The sequence below is a fragment of the Indicator indicator genome, chromosome 32 (genome assembly GCF_027791375.1).
Source record: "Indicator indicator isolate 239-I01 chromosome 32, UM_Iind_1.1, whole genome shotgun sequence".
NCBI lineage: Eukaryota > Metazoa > Chordata > Aves > Piciformes > Indicatoridae > Indicator > Indicator indicator.
Genome location: NC_072041.1, coordinates 6,013,315 through 6,030,231, shown reverse-complemented (window position 1 = coordinate 6,030,231; position 16,917 = coordinate 6,013,315).

Sequence of the window (16,917 nt, the reverse complement as noted above, 5' to 3'; positions counted from 1 at the left end):
GTGGTGGTGAGTGTGCATTTAGGGATACTGAAATAGTTTTAGGGCAGGTTATTTAATTCTGCAGTAAATACTGTCTGAGTTTCTCTGCATGTCTGTCTCTCTCTTCTGTCCTCAAGTGACATCCTAGCTGCGCTCCAGAATTTATCTCTGCCCACAGGCTTGCTGGCCTGGGTGTGCTAATATCACCCTACAGGGATGGAGGATTTTTGCTTCTCGTATAGAACCATTAGTAGCCCAGCTGGACAATGGGATGTACAAATATCTGCTTTAGTCTTGTGGGCCACAAAGATGGTCCAAGGGCTGGAACACCTCTGCTATGAGGATAGGCTGAGAGAACTGGGGTTGTTCAGCCTGGAGGAGACTCTGGGGGGACCTTAGAGCTGCCTTCCAATACCTGAAGGGATCCCAAAGGCCTGAGAGAGACATTTCACAAGAGTGTCTACAGACAGGACAAGGGGAGTGGTTTGAAGCTGAGGGAGAGTAGGGTTAGACTGGATTTTAGGAAGAAGTTCTGCAGTACAAGGGTGGTGAGACTCTGAAACAGGTTGCCCAGAGAGGTTGGTGGATACCTCCTCCCTGGGGGTGTTTCAGGCCAGGATGGATGAGGCCTTGAGCAGCTGAGTTTAGTTGAGAGGCATCCCTCCCTGGCTATGGCAGGGAGGTTGGAGTAGATGATCTCTAAGGTCCCTTCCAGTCTAAACCATTCTGTGATTCTATGATAATGTGCATCAGCATTGCATGGTGTGTCTGCAAGACTAAAACATCTGTAAAACATCTGTAACAGATAAACTTTCTTTGACTAAATAATGGTTGTTAAGAACTGGGGCTGAAGCAGAACTTGTAGAGCAATGATTTATATTAATCCTTTTCTGAACCTTCCCTTGTCTTGGGTGAGTAATAATCTACTGATTTACATCTCTTTAGGAGTGTGGTGAGTTTTAATGAGTGCTCACATGTGAACTAACTAATCTGGTGTGCCACAGAGCTGAGTGGAGAAACATAGGTGAACTTCTCCCCTAGTGCCTGTACCTTGAAGCCCTGCAGTGCAAGGACATCAGGCTCTGAAGCATAGCAGCAGAAACAGATCCCTTTCTGCTGACAGTTGTGGAAGAGGTAACCTCTGCAGAAGTGTGGGGCAGACCTGAAGGAGACAAAACAACAAAGAACCAAACCAAAAAACTCACTGAAGCTTTACTAGGTTGTTTTGCTCAGTGAACTGCATCAAAGCTGTCATTAGGACCCCACAACTCTTTGTGCTATAATGGAGCAAAGCAAGTCTGAACACAAGCAGTGATCCAGTGCTGTAAAGAGGGCTGCAGGTGGGAAATGCAGCACCCTCCATAGGGCATTTCTTTACTTCTGAAAGTGGTGGGTGCCAAAGGGATTTGTTAACTATAGGTATAATTTGTGGTGCTGTAATTGTGCTCTTTGTACTGAAGATCACTAAAATGAAAACAGTCAATGCTAATGCAAAGAAACAACAGGCAGGATTGGCTTACTGTCTTCAGAAAAACAATGAAAGAAATATTTCCTGTGCTAACTTTCAGCATGTCTTGAATTTTATAATCATAGAATCATGGAATGGTTTGGGTTGGAAGGGACCTCCAGAGGTCACCTAGTTCAACCCCCTGCAGTCAGCAGGGACATCCTACACTAGATCAGGTTGCCCAGAGCCCTGTTGAGCCTGACCTTGAATATCTCCAGGGATGAGGCTTCAACCACCTCCCTGGGCAACCTGTTGCAGTGTTCCACTGGCCTCATGGTGCAGAACTTGTTCCTAACATCCAATCTAAATATCCTCTTCACTAATTTCAAAGCATTGCCCCTCATCCTGTCACTGTAGGTCTTTGGAAACAGTCCCTCTTGTAGTCCCCCTTCATGTATCCCTGGAGTCTTCTCTTCTCCAGGCTGAGCAGCCTGAATCTGGGATTAATCCTACCTTGATAACGTTGCTCCAAATGTATGTAAATGAATGCTTGCTTACAGGACACTGAAATTTGCTAGGGGAGTATGTCAGGTTTAGTAAAGCTTACTTTGAAAATTCAAAATACATTTTTACCTTATCAGAATGGAACACCTGGATTTCTGTATGCATTTTAGTACATATAGTACACCATGAAAGACAAACTGGAACAGTGACTTTTTAATGTTAACAAATTCTCATCAGGAGGACAAAGAAGGTATTTTTAGGATTTAACTGAATTTTCTTCAAAGATACTCTGAGGACCTTTCATTTTTATGATGATTTATATGAACAAATTCATCCCAGGTTTAGGAATAAGCTTTTCTAAAGAAGTAAAATCTACTCACTGAAATAACTTCTTCCTTTAAGCATTCTGTGTCCCAGATATAGAACTGAAGTTCTTGAGCTTTTAGGGTCTGGAGATGTCTACGTTCCAGTGGCTACTTCAACACTTTTTAACATTTTTAATATTCTTCCCAATAAGGAATAGTGTCTCCTGCTCCAGCCTGTTCCTCAAAGAAGAATTCCTTTAGTTAAACTTATTAAACCATAAAGCATTTAATAAAATCAGCTTCTGTCATGCTATCAAAGTACAAGAGAAAGAAATTTGCCTGCAGATGCAAAACAGGTTAGTGAAAAAGCCAGGATTGTCTTACTAATTGTCATCTTGGGATGAAATTGTTCCTTAAGGACAACCATGACAGGAACTTGCCTTCTAGTGAGGCTAGCTTGTTGCTGAGTAAGGAAATTAAGGCTGGGAGCCATTGCTGAGCCCTGTGATTTAAAACATCAACAAAATTATTTCAGAAAAGCCAATACACCCTTTGGGAGAGGGTATGGAGCCAGAGAGAGAGAGATGAGGGAGTAATTTTCCTCTGAGCTGTGCCAAATTAAGGGTTTTTAGTTGAAACTATAGTTCATTGTATCATAATTCTGTTAAGCCAATAGGGTTTGTGAAAAAAAAAAAAAAGGAGTTATTCCATGCTTCTGATTTAACAATGCATCTGCATTTAAACAGCACTTAATGACCTGATCTGTTTGTTTCAAATAGAAGGTAAGCACAAAGCTCTATGTAAGTGTATGTCTTTGCTTGGTGGGGGACTTGCACGTGTGCTCAGGTGCTGCAATAAAAGGAGGTTTAGGTTTAGGCAGAGATGTAATTTGGTCTTTGTTGTCCTGGGCATGTTATGACAATTCCCACAAATTGCCAGGATATGACTGCATGGGTCTTTTTTTTTTGGTCTTTTTTTTCTTCCCCCCCCACCAGGCAGCTCTGTGTTTTCAATCAGTGGTTTAAGGGAGGAGGTGGGAAGGGTCTGGAGTACAAGCAGCCCCTCTGTTTTCATTTCATAATTTGTTCTCTTTGTCTGACCGTACCAGTTGTTTGCAGAGCCTTGTGAGATGCTTAGGCTGTCTCCAGTTCAGTGAGAGCAAAGAATGAAATGTAGCTGGGGGAGTAGAAAACAGTGACTCTGTCCTGCCAAGTGTTATGCCTCAGTGGCAGCAGTCGTGTGGGATGGTGTTCTCCCCTGAAGCAGTCACTGCTGCCATGTGAACCCAGGAGCACCACAGTCAGTGGTAGACTCCCCATTGTCACTAGTGGGCTTTAAACCAGGCCTTTAGAGAGCAACTGCAGTGTGAGCAAGAGCAGCTTTGCCACTCATTCTGTCCAGCTCTGCTGCTAGGATGGATATTGTGCAGGGAATAAGTGCAGGCAGTTGGATTTCTGTGTCCATGCATGACTATGGTTGCTTGCAGCAGTAGGGTTGGTCAGTCTGCATAAGGGTAGTGCTCTGTGATGATCTCTGTTGTTGGTTTGGCCTTAGAATTGGCAATTTGTTTGGCAGTTCATCCTGGATTTGATTGCATTGCTTTGCTGAATGAAATAATTTATATGTGTACATTTGCACTGCAGGAACCTAGCTCTGGATTTGTCTTCCCTGCAAGTGAGCATTCCTATGATTCAGAAAGTAAGGAATACTGTGTAGGACAGACTGTGACAATGACAATAAAAATGAACTCATGACAATGCTGATGCGGCTCCTGGGTAAATGGGCTGGAGAGAAGGGACTCCTGATCCAGAGCTCCAGGTGTAGCTGAATCTGTTACTGGTATTTAACCTCAGATGACAACAAAATTATGATTCCCCTTTTCATTCCAGCTATCTCTGAACCATAAGGAATTATTACATGCATCAAGTCTAAACCTTTTGGGGCTGTATTAGTAGAATTGATATTTGAGGTTTTTTTGTTTTAGACACCCTTTTGATAACACTTGTATCTTCTAGGACTGATGGCCAGGAGTGCCAAACATGCAGAGTTCCTGTGAAGTGTCTGAGCCCCTGCATGCCTGTCCCTTCTGCAAACCAAGGCTCCAGTGTCTCAGACTGGACAGAGGCTTTGTACACTTTTGGGTTGCATATCAAAGGAAGCTACCTGAGCATCAGTTACGAGAAATGCAATCCAGGAATAGGATTTGCTTTCTACTTCTCCACTTCCACCAGAATTTTTGTTGTCACTCTCTGCTTATGTTTAGAACACACAATGTTTTCTAAGACTATATCTATTATGTAAAGAGTTCAAAAAGGGAGATGGGCAGAGAGATTTGCTGAAAGATTACCTCACAGTGAAGCAAAGTTGACTTGTTGAAAGCAGCCAATGAAAAATGGTAGCTGTCAGGCTGGGTCTCCTCCTCGTGCAGCTAATAGAACATTTCCTGAGGCTGAACCCAGTGGTTTTGTATTTCAGTACCTGCCAAAAGGGGTGGGGCTGTCTGCAAAGGGAAAACAGGAAATGGCTTGAAAATTAATAAAGCTTGCAGAAAACAGTTTTCATGCTTCTGACAGATATTGCAGGGCCCACAGCTGCCTCCAGGGTATAGAAACAGGAAATTTGGCAAGAGAAAGAGACAGTATCCTTTTAGTTACAGATTTGCAAAGGACATCATCAAATTGAAGGCTTAATTTTCATTTTTCTGAGTGCTTCTTTAGTGAAAGAGTAGGAAGGGGAAGTATGGATTTACTTTCTGTGTAAGTGAAGATTTCACTTGTAGTGGAGATGTTTCTGGGGAAAGAGGATTTCGAGCAGCATGAGGAGCTGCACTTTCATGGAGAACTCTGCAACAAGTCAGGCAGAAGCCAGGAAATTCAAATCTGTCACCATGCTACAGTCTCTGACAAACTGTGGGACTTTGTGGGCCAGTAGAGGGGTAATTTGGATAATCATCTTTTGAGAGATGAGACATTTATGTGGCCTTTTTATATGTGTGTATAATAGAGAGAGGCCATCTGTGATCGTGTGCAAACACGTGCTCAGGTCTGCATAGTGGATTTCAAATTGTAAAGAACTTCCTTCTGATGTCCAACCTAAAACTGCCCTGCTCCAGTTTCAAACCACTGCTTCTCATCCTATCCCCACAGGCCCTTCTAAACAGTCCCTCCCCAGTCTTCCTGTAGGTCCCCTGCAGATACTGAATGTAGCTCTTAAGTCTCCCCAGAGCCTTCTCTTCTCCAGGCTGAACAAGCCCAACTCTCCCAGCTCATCCTTGTAAGAGAAGTACTGCAGCCCTCTGATGTTCTCTAGGGGAACAGTCCTGGAAACAAATTTCACTGAATACAACAAGTTACAAATGGAGTAAGAGTAGGCATGCTCCTGAGGGCACACTGGAGCTGGGATGTTGGTCAGTAAATATTTGATCCAGAAAAGCCTTTCCAATGTCTGCCAGCAGTTGTCTCTACATGACACACAATGGAGTGACTCAGAGTTAAATATGGTATGCCCACTCTCTACTACTTTTAAACCTGTGGATGACCACCATGTGTTTAACAAAAAATTATAAGGTTGGCATAGGTTTTCTTAGGTCAAAAGTGTTCTTTTGACTGGAACAGCTATATAAGGAAAGCAACACAGCCAGAAGGGGGGGAAAACACCCTCACTGTGTGCTCAGTCCCATTTATTACAGGATGGTGCTAGGAGTTTCTTAATGCTTTTAAACACTTGCACTGCTTTTATAGTGACTTGATACAGCTAAAGCAAATGCCTGTCATTAGGAACTTACATGTCCTAATTTTTCTAATACACATTGGTGCTGAATGTGCACCAGGAAATGCTGCAGTCCTTCTTGGAGTCTGAACAGAACCCAGCAGAGTCCCTGTGCCATTTGAAGCCATGCTGTGCCCTAGCAGCCAGGCTAGCAGCTCTCTGGCCTGTCAGCATGGGACAGGAGTTGCCTGGGTTTACAAGGAGATGGCCAGAGCAGGGCACACACACAATGTGGGTGCAGCCAGACTTCCTGCAGAGGGAAAAGCCTGTGTGTCTTTTAGAAGAAATGAAGTGCACATGGATGAATAAATTAGAGATGCTACCCCTGGTAGGTTCCATCAGAAGATTCCCATTTCAACTCTGACTTTTGGGAGGAGCCACATCTAAAAGAATGTGGTTTCTTTTTCTTTCTGTATACAAAGCACGTTGCCAAGAATAAGCAAGCAGCTCCTTGAAGGAAATGCAAAGAGCAACAAAAGCTGGTGAACCAAATAGTTGTTTGAAATGGAGGGAAGGCAGGTGGGGACAGAAAAGCTGGCTGATGGTGGGGATGGATACTTGGGAATGTGGGGAAGGAATAAGTGCAGAGTGACGTTCTCCAGTGGTCTTTTCGGACTCTGTGACACATTTCCTATGACTGGGATTTATCTGTAAATAACTGAACAGAGAGTATCTACAGAGTAGCCTGCAGCCAGCAGAGGGAGTGAGATGTTCACAGGTGTTATGTTCAAAATGAACTCTCTGCAGGGCTGGGTTCCACCACCTCTCTACTCACAGCAAGAAAACTGGGCAGAGAAATGTGCTCCAGACAAGTCAGATTTTGGAGCTGCGGGGTTTTTGGCCATGTCTTCAAGCAGCAGTGTGGTTTTTTTCTACTCTGACTACATGTCTACATGGATATGAAAATACATGCATCAATGAAGGGTTTGGTGACCTTAAAAAGGCATAGTGATCTTTCAACAGGAGATACCCAGGGTTGCCTTGAAATGTGGTGAGCACAGCTCATCTTCTGATCTGCAACCAAATTCAACACATAACAGCAATTTGAAGAATTTTACTGAGGGGCAAAGCACACCTTAAATAAAAATGAAACCAAGGGCAGTTTCAGCTATTCTGAAAGCTCTGGATTCATTCACACATTATTACACTCACATGTAGCTGAATCATATCCTGTCATCTCTTCAAATGAACTAATATACCATGGAATTTAATGAAGGGGTTCAGCTGCTACTGCTTTGTTTAGGAAAAATGATGGACTAGTAGAATGGCATCACAAATATTTATAATATTGGATTGTTTTCCTGAAAAATAAAGTAAGTAAGTATCATAGCAAGGCAAACAAGAACAGAGGACACCAAAAGAATCTAATTAAAGTTCATCATAGTTAAAACAATTCAGGGCTTGAGTATTCTCTGAACTACACTGTGAATCATTTATGTCTGGATGAAATGAAATGATGACTTGAGACTGAGTAGGGAGGTGGAGTCCCAGTCTGTAAAAGGTGAACCTAGAGGAAGGAGATTAAAGTGGAATTCATAAAGATGAGCTTTATCTTTGCATCAGTCAAAACATTGCATGAGATCACTTTTTGTGATGTTAGTTTGTCAGTCATGACTCAAGGGAGAGAAAGGAAGGCACTTCAGTGCAGGATTTACCTATCTAAGGGATAAGCTAATTCATGCTTTAAATTAGGAAATTAATGTTTAATGCTTTGCTCTGTGTTTGCAAGACATATCTTGCATCAAATACTTCTAGGACATGAAGAATGAGGTAGCTGCTCTCTTGGAGGCCTGCTCACCACTTTAATAGCCCCAAGCCATCTACATCTGTCTTCACTTCAAGGCACTATTGTATTGTTAACATATAAATATTTAAAAGCTCATGCCTTTTAAAATGGAAATGCTGAAGGCTTTTGAGGTGAATATCAACTAACTTTAAAGCTCCCTCCTCTTGCTTCCTCTATTCATTTCCATATGAAACAGTGGGGAAACAGAGGCACTGAGGCTCTGCAGTGACTTTCCCAAGGTTAGATTAGATAAGAAGTAGAAATAGATATTGAAGAATCTCCCTCCAGTGCCAACACTGTCACTATTCTGTAAATTATTTCTTGAAGTATAAGTAGTGAATTAAGAGGGGGTTTCCTTTATTGGAATGTTAATATCTTCTTGGTTTCCCTGCAGGAAGCTGAATTAGAGACCCATGATTCATGGATTGTAGGCGTAGGCAGCTGTACACCGAGTACAATGCAGAGAATATTAAGGAGTTTAATCGCCTGCAGGCACCAGTGATAAGACAGCATCTTGCACAGCAAAGGAGATTACTCCTAAAGCAAGGGATTTACCTCCATGTATCTTACACTTTGTACACCCTGTAAGTCGTAGAGCAGTTTTGTGCCTTTCCTCTTTAAAAAAGGGAAACTGAAGCCCTGGGGTCTTATACTGTAAGTGTGAATAAAAGTAAAAAGCTGGGGGTTATCATGGAATCATAGCAAAGAGCTCTAAGATCATTGAGTCCAACCATTGACCTGTTGGAGTCCAGAGGAGGGCCACAAAGGTGATCCAAGGGCTGCAGCACCTCTGCTATGAGGATAGGCTGAGGGAGCTGGGGATGTTCAGCCTGGAGAAGGGAAGACCTTAGAGCTGCCTTCCAGTACCTGAAGAGGTCCTATAGGAAGGCTGGAGAGCAACTTTTCATGAGGGTGTCTAGCAATAGGACAAGAGGGAATGGTTTGAAGCTGAAAGAGAGTAAGTTTAGACTGGATCTTAGGAAGAAGTTCTTCAGTACAAGGGTAGTGAGACTCTGGAAGAGGTTGCCCAGGGAGGTTGTGGTTGCCTACTCCCTGGGGTTGTTTAAGGCCAGGCTGGATGAGGCCTTGAACAAGCAAATCTAGTTGAAAGGAGTCCCTGCCCATGGTGGGGAGTTGGAGTAGATGATCTCTAAGGTCCCTTCCAGCCTAAGCCATTCTATGACCTAATGTCACCATGGCCATTAAACCTTGTCCCAAACCTGAGCGTGGTCCATTAGAAGGACCCAACCATAGCAATATAACAAAGTCATTTTAAACTAAGTGCATCTCCCACCACCGTCAAAATCTGTCAGTATTAGTAATTCCAAACACTCCCAAGTTGTTTCTTGGTGGGTAGCTTTTAAGGAGGACTTCCCAGATGCCATGTTGATGCCCTGACAGCTATTCCATGCCTGTGTCCATGACAGTCATATAAATGCTTTGTCACTGGTCTAGTACTGTCTGGGGTAGCTTTGAATTAATTGGATACTGAAGCACCTACTAACTTCAAGCCATCTTCCTTAAAACAAACAAAACCTTCTTGATTAAGTCCAGCTTCCTGCTTTGCCTTAACTGTAGCAAATGTTTGCCTAACTTCAGCAGAAGGACCTAAATAATTTGTCTAAGTATCTGTGTCAAGGAATAAATTGAAGCCTTTTATTATATGCTTAAATAAGACATTTCTGACCAGAAGTTATAAGAGATGACTTTTTGGAAAGCTCAGAAGGTGATATCATAGAGACCTTGTGAAAATGAACAAATTAAATCCCTGGTTAAAAAATGGAAACACTTTCTAAAAAAAAAAAAAAAAAAAAAAAAAAAGAAATCAGCAGTTAAAATTACTTTTCAATGTTGGTTTTTTGTTGAAACTGTTTTGTTGAATGTTTCTAGCTTCTCTATTTTTAATCTGCAGCCATTTCCTGATCCCCAAAATATCTTTTTGCTTGTAGCACAGCCTGAGCAAATGGAGAGCAGAGCACATTCCACGTGTTAGCACGTGAACCGTGCTTTTACCTTATTCATCTTCTGTGCTGTTCACTTCCTGACAAATTTCCAAGAGCCTGAAGCAAACTGACTTTTTCTTCTGAATTCTCTTCAAATTTGAGGCTTAAGAGACTTCACTTGCTCCATTTTTGTGAGATTGGTTTGGGTTTTTTTTATGTTACTACAGAAAAAATAAAATATGTATAACCATCCCAGAGCTTGGGATGGCTGAGAAGTGCACTCAGCATGCTGCCAGCACTAATGGCCATGAACTCCACCAGCATTCCTTGGGGAAGAAAGTCTGCATTTTGTTTTCTTGTTGGTGATGTTTCTCAGCTTTAATATCTCTGAAATGAGGCAGCCCCCAAATTGTTGAAGACCACATAAGTAGATGTATTAAGAAGTTCATCCAAATATTAACTATATACACAAACCACATAAGCCTCCTGACCTTGGTGCAATAGCATAGGACAACTCCTGGGTGCTAGAACTGTGCAAACAAATGTTTAGACACCTCCACCTCCAAATACTAAGGGTCCTGGTGAAGTTCTAGTATTTAAAACTATATAGCAGAGCAGTATCAGCATGTAGGCTGAAAGAAGTTGTGTTAAAGAGCAGCTGCGCTAGTGGTTACCAATGCATCATCCAAAGTGTGACTGGAATAATGTTCTGGAAGTTGCCTGCCTGCCTGCTGTGTGATGGGGAGGGGAATTTAACTCTGTTCTAGAAATGGGAATCTCCAGAGAGATCCTGCTCCTTGTAGCTTTCCAGTTCAAGATGTACAGGGAACTGCTTGAGAGGGTACAGCAAAGGGCTACAATGATTTAAGGGACTGGAACATCCCTCCTGAAAACAAAGACTGAGGGACTTAGGGGTTTTTAGCCTGGAAAGGAGAAGACAGAGGGGGATCTTCTCAATAGGCATAAATACTTCAAGGGTGGGTGTCAGGAGGATGGGGCCAATCTTTTTTCAGTGGTGTCCAGTGACAGTACAAGGGGTAATGGACACAAACTTGAACATAGGAAGTTCCATCTAAACATGAGGAGAAACTTCTTTAGTTTAAGGGTGGTGGAGCGCTGGACCAGGCTGCCCAGAGGGGTGGTAGAGTCTCCATCTCTGGAGTCATCCAAAGCCCATCTGGATGCCATCCTGTGCAAGCTGCTCTGGGTGACCCTGCTCTGGCAGGGAGGTTGGACTAGATGATCTCCAGAGGTCCCTTCCAACTCCTATCATTCTGTGATGACTGACAGCTAGAGAAGTACCCCTGGTTTGTTATCAGTAAGTAAATTCTGAAGCAATTATGAAAGCTAGTCATTGTAATCATTGCCATTAGTTATCAATGTGCTTTTGAAAAGCAGATCCAGAGGCAGTACAAGGCTGCAAACATCTCCTTGTGGGGATTGCTGCACTCACTGATATAATTTCACCTGACATTTCACCCATCTTAATAACAAGGCGAGTGAGATGTCAGAAGGCATCAAGTCAAAATATGCTGCCTTCCCTAAGGGACACTATGCTTCTGTATAGCCAGAAAAACTTGTGAGAGGGTGGAAAGATCACTTCAGAGTGAAGACAAGGGAATGACCAGGATCATCTCCCATGAACAGTGCTGTGGATGCTTCAGTTACACCAAGAGACTGGTAACAGTAATGAGGTTTTGTCATCTTGCAAGCATTTCTGCACAGTAAGGCATACAGGCATTTCAACATTTACTTTATACTTTAAAAGTCCCCCTCCAGCCTTCCTGTAGGATCCCTTCAGCTCTGAGATCCCATTGGTTTGGGGTTTGGTTTTTTCGGTTGTGTTTTTGTTGGAGTGGTTTGGGTTTGGTTGGGTTTTGACGGGGTTTTTGTGTATGTGTGTTTGGTTTTTTGCTTACTCTGCTGTGCCATGCAGACCTAATGATCTGGAGGGATTTTATACTGGATATATATGTGGTGGGTTTATAAACATTAGCTGTCAACAGGTTCAATTGCTGTAAATCAGTTTGCAGTTCATTAGAACAAAGAGAACTCTCCAAAGGGTTTTCAAGGTGGCAAATTAAATTAGCACAAATTAAAAACTATGTCCTCCCTCAGAGAGAAAGCAGATTTGCTTCCCAGATAGAATCGTTTCTGGGTTTCCTTCCTTACAGGAAAGACAAACTTGCTTCCTTCCCACCAGAACATTCACCATTTGTCATGCTTTACCCCCTGCTCAGCCAGATTGCACTGTGGAGTGTTCAGCCTGCCAGTGCTTTGATAAAGTGTTTGGTAGCTGAGGGAACTGAGCTTGTTTAGTCTGAAGAAGAGGAGGCTGTCTACAGCTCCCTGAAAGGAGGTTGGAGGGAGGTGGGGGTTGGTCTCTTCTCTCTAGTATCAGGTTTTAGGACAAGAGGAAATGGCCTAAAATTGTTGGTTGCAGGTTAGGAAAAATTTCTTCCCTGAAAGGGTGGTCAGGCATTGGAACAGGCTGCCCAGGGAGGTGGTGGAGTCACCATCCCCAGAGGTGTTCAGGAAAGGTATGGCCATGGCACTTGGGGACATGCTTTAATGGCCATGGTGGTCTTAGGCTGGTGGTTGGACTCGATGATTTTAGAGTCCTTTCCCAATCAAAACAATTCTGTGATTCTGTAGTTGTTTGCTATAGATGAGCTAGAAAGAACAAGTGTGGAATGTGGCTTGGAGGGAATCAGCTGCTGAGAGTTACTGATTTGCTGTATTTTGAAGCAGATATGCCATGTTTATAATGACAGTCATGGGTTAAAAATACCAATGTATTTAGCTTTATATCAGAGCTGGATTCAGTTTTGTGGTTTCTTGGGGCTGTGTGAATTTGCTCACGTTTCCTTCTCTGTTTAGCTTTACTGCTTGAAACTTAAATGCAGGTTGAAGCAAGTTTCAGGTATGAAAGTTATGTTCCACTCCAACTGCTACTTGAAAGTCACTGCCTCATAAATTTTCCTCCACAAATCCTGTATAATATATATTTTTTTATTTATAAACTTGAGGCTTCTAAAGCATCTCAAATCTCTGGTCTCCCTAAAACATTGCAAATCTCAACAGCCCCATTGGTGAATCTGAGCAAATAAAAAGGGTTTGAGAAGAAACCTGAGACCAGCTTTACTTGTGACTTTACATCCAGGAGTAGCATGAGCACATCTCTGTTTAACAGCTTGGAACTTCCACATCTAGTTGCCTTTAATTTGTTTTAAAGCTGTGGTAATTCTCGACCAGTATAAGAACTCTACAGAGGCCAGGAGGCTGACTGCTCTGTGGTGCTGGGTACAAGCTCATTCCTGAGGGGGAAAAGTAAATATAATTTTTACTGTTCTGTCTCTTGTGAGTGCTTTTAGTGATTGTAAATGGCCTGCAATGAATTAGTGCCCACGTGTCTGTGTAAGCCACGTTGTCTAGGGCAGATGATGGAAGTGTTTTGATGGGTTTAGGCTGGTTTCATTTGGCTGCTGAACTGCAGTGTCTAAAGTTTTCAAATTCAATCATTGCTGCTGCCAGATTGATTAATTTTGATGTAATTTCCCTTGCAGTGGTATGGCAGCAGCAGTGACAGCAGCAGTGAGAGCTGGGCAGGTGTAATACAAGCTTCAGTTCACAGTTTCTATCATCTCATAGGCTGTAGGACAAAGGAATATACCCTCTTTCTCTTTTGCTTTTTCAGTCCTTCTTACATGTAAGATCAGAGGGAAAGCTGTCCAAAGGTGCCTCCTGGCTGCATTCCTAAAAACATGCCTGGGCATAGCAGGGGAAGATTTTTCTCAAAAGAAAAAAAAAAATTAAAAGCCAAAATGTCTGAATAAAAAAAGGGACTTTTGTTCAGCGAAGTTTCGCTCTTGATTTGAGTGTTTGGTTAATTAACCTACTGCTAGCCAGTCAGGTCTGCGTGCTGGTTCCCATGACACGTTGCTAATGTATCTCAATGAGGAAGAAAAGCCTTTGCAGTCATGTGCACCTGGTACAGCAACCTCAGACATGACATGCACCTTACCTCAGTGAAGCATAAGCCTGCAAGAAAAACTTCCTCCATGGAAAAATCTGCTCAATTAGCTGTTCAGTGAGGATGGACAGCTTTGAGTTTCACTCTCTTGTAAGTAAGCATTAACTGGCTGAGGTCTGAGTCCTTAACATGTGTCTGTACTCTGATTGCTCTCTTTTCTTCCATTACTCAAATTATTACCTTTAAGGGCTGGAAGTTTTGAAGGGAAAGATGAAACCTCTGTCGTTTTCTCACAAAGCAATTTCTTTACTAAGCAAGGAAGTGAATGGTTTTTCTATTAGTTTCCTACTGCTTGCCATAACTACATCTGCAAGTACACTAAAGATCCAGGACCTGTGTGACTTGTCACTCCCTGTTTGATTTTAGAAGTTTCACTTAGTAGTATCCTGAATAGAAAATTAAAGGAATTTAAAGCCAGATCTTCACAGAGAGGGTGATTGCCCATTGGGATGTGCTGCCCAGGGAGGTGGTGGAGTCGCCATCGCTGGAGACGTCCAAGAGGAGACTGGATGAGGCTCTTAGTGCCATGGTCTGGTTGATTGCTTAGGGCTGGGTGATCAGTTGGACTGGATCATCTTGGAGGTCTCTTCCAACCTGGTTGATTCTATGATTCTATGATCTTTGCTGTTTTAATCCAAACCCTGCCTGCTCTCATGCTTACTGTATGCCTCTCTAAAAATAGCACAGAAGCACACCACCTGGGTTGCATCTTTTATTTTCTTGCATGGAATGATTGGGATTTCTTTAACAAGCCACTGCGAGAGGAAGAAGTGGAAGTCAGAGTCTAGATAAACTATAGGAGTAGGGTAAAACTTGCTAATATGGGAAGAGAGCAGAGTGGTGGTGGACTGACTGCTGTCATACATGGCACAAGAGGGTGCTGTGCACCCAGCAGTAGCAGGGGAAACCCTTTATTCAGGGGTACAGGTTGCTGTTAACCGACTGATGCAAATAAAAGATTAAAGAAGTAAAGCTTTAATATCTTATAAGACAGAAAGCTTTGCAGCATCTCCTTCCTGTTATCCAAAAGTGCCTGAAATGTCTGCTGAGGGAATGAAGCTTCAAAAAGATTCAAGGGACTTTCTGTGCCGTGAGAGAAAGGGAGGAGGTTCAGAAAAAAGCAGTAGCTAAGGAAGGAGTAAAGCTTAACAGACAAAATGAAACAGGGAAGATAGGTCAGGAAGGAACTCTCTGAAATCAAAGACAGCAAGAGAAAGGTGTCAGACCCTGGCAGATGTCCTGTGATGGCAGACACTACACTTACTCTCGTAGCTGAAGCTCAGTGCTGTTATGTGTTGGCAGTGAAACTCTATTTGCCTGAATGCTCTAGGAGCAGGGCTGATGTTTGTCAAACCTACAGGACACCTATCCCAAAATATCCAGAGCCTGAGAGTAATCCCTAATCTCCTGCCAAGCCCTTCACTAACATCTCAGACAGGAAAGCTCCACAGATTCTGTGGAGAAATTGCAAACTGCATGTGAGTGTGTAGAAGGAGCTGTGAAGAAAATGGTCTTCCTCTGTGCTGATAATTTGTGCAGAACACAGGTGAGCAGCTGGGCCCAGGGAAGGACTGTTACAGAATGGAGTGGTTGCTTTAGCAAGGGCTGGTGGCATTTTTAAGGAAGTTGAGTCCTGTTCCTTCCCCTGCCACTAACATGTTCTTGGATCTTTCACAAATTGTGCCTTATTGTCTGTAGTCTCCCATCTGTGAAACAGGCATAACAATGCTGAGGCATCTCTGAAAAGAAAATGTCAAGAGTCTGAGCTTATGGTTTGCTAGAAAAGGGGGAGGTCTAGGAGGAGAGATAGAATATCTGAAGTCAGTTGTGAAATATCATCTTAAATTCATAGAGTCATAGGATGGTTTGGGTTGGAAGGGTTCCAACCTCCCTGCCATGGGCAGGGACACCTCCCACTAGCCCAGGTTGCTCAAGGCCTGATCCAGCCTGGCCTTCAACACATTCAGGGAGGAGGTATCCACAACCTCCCTGGGCAACCTGTTCCGGGGTCTCACCACCCTCACTGTAAAGAATTTCTTCCTAATCTCCAGTCTAAATCTACCTTGCTCAAGCTTCAGTCCATTCCTTCTCATCCTATCACTACAAGCCCTTGTAAAAAGTCCCTCCACATCTTTCCTGTAGCTCCCTTCAGGTACTGGAATGCTGCCTCAGAGCCTTCTCTTTTCCAGGCTGAACAGCCCCAACTCTTGCAGCCTGTCCCCGTAAGCAATGATCTCATTGGCCTCTCTTTGACCTAGGAATGAGCTTTCCAATGATGCTTGAGTTCATGCTCTGGTCTTCAGGACATTGCACCCAAACATTGTCTGTCTCTTTAGAAATCTTCCCTCCTGGCATATAGGTGTGGCCCATTTCTGTCTGCTTATACAACGGACATGAGGAGGGGGGCATGAAGAGGGTGACATGGAGGTAACAGTTAAGCTTGCAGCTGGCAGAGGGCTTCCCTCTCTGGGTGTGGATTTGGGGATGTCGGAAAAACACAGATGCCTTCTTGCAAAGTAAAGGCAGGGGAGACAGGCAGACTGCATGTCAGATATTTAAGCCCACTGATAGTGAAGGAAATCTGTTCACTTTTAACTAGCTGAAGATTTGATCCACAGTTTACACTTTGATGTGACCCAACAGACATTGCTGTGTTAGGAAGTAGCTGGTTTGGATATTAAAACAGGAAGGACAAACACCTCACCTTTAGGACCATGTTCCTTGTTGCTACAGTAGGTTATGCTTCTTGCTTAAAAGATAATGAGTCTTATTTAAGTAACGTTAACATTCTTGCTCTAAAAGCTAAAGAGGCATCCAGAAGCAGCACAAGTCAGGGTTCCTCCTCTTTGGGCTCCCCACCTTGCTGCTCTTCTCTCCTTGCTTTATAAATGAATAGGAAGAGAGTCCTTAACAATCAGCCAGGAGACTTCCCTGACCCTCTGCATGCCTGTGGGGTATTGGGCACCTTGGAGTAGGCTTCTGTGAAGAAACTAAGTGATTTCATCAGTACCTGAAGAACTTTTTAAGCAGAAGCTGTTGCTGTCAGAGTCACAGGACCAGGTGTGATTTCCCATTTGCTGGAATATACAGCAAATGTGCACACAGGCTCCCAGCTTTTTTTAGCTCACGAAAGCAGGGGAGTCCTTTGAAAG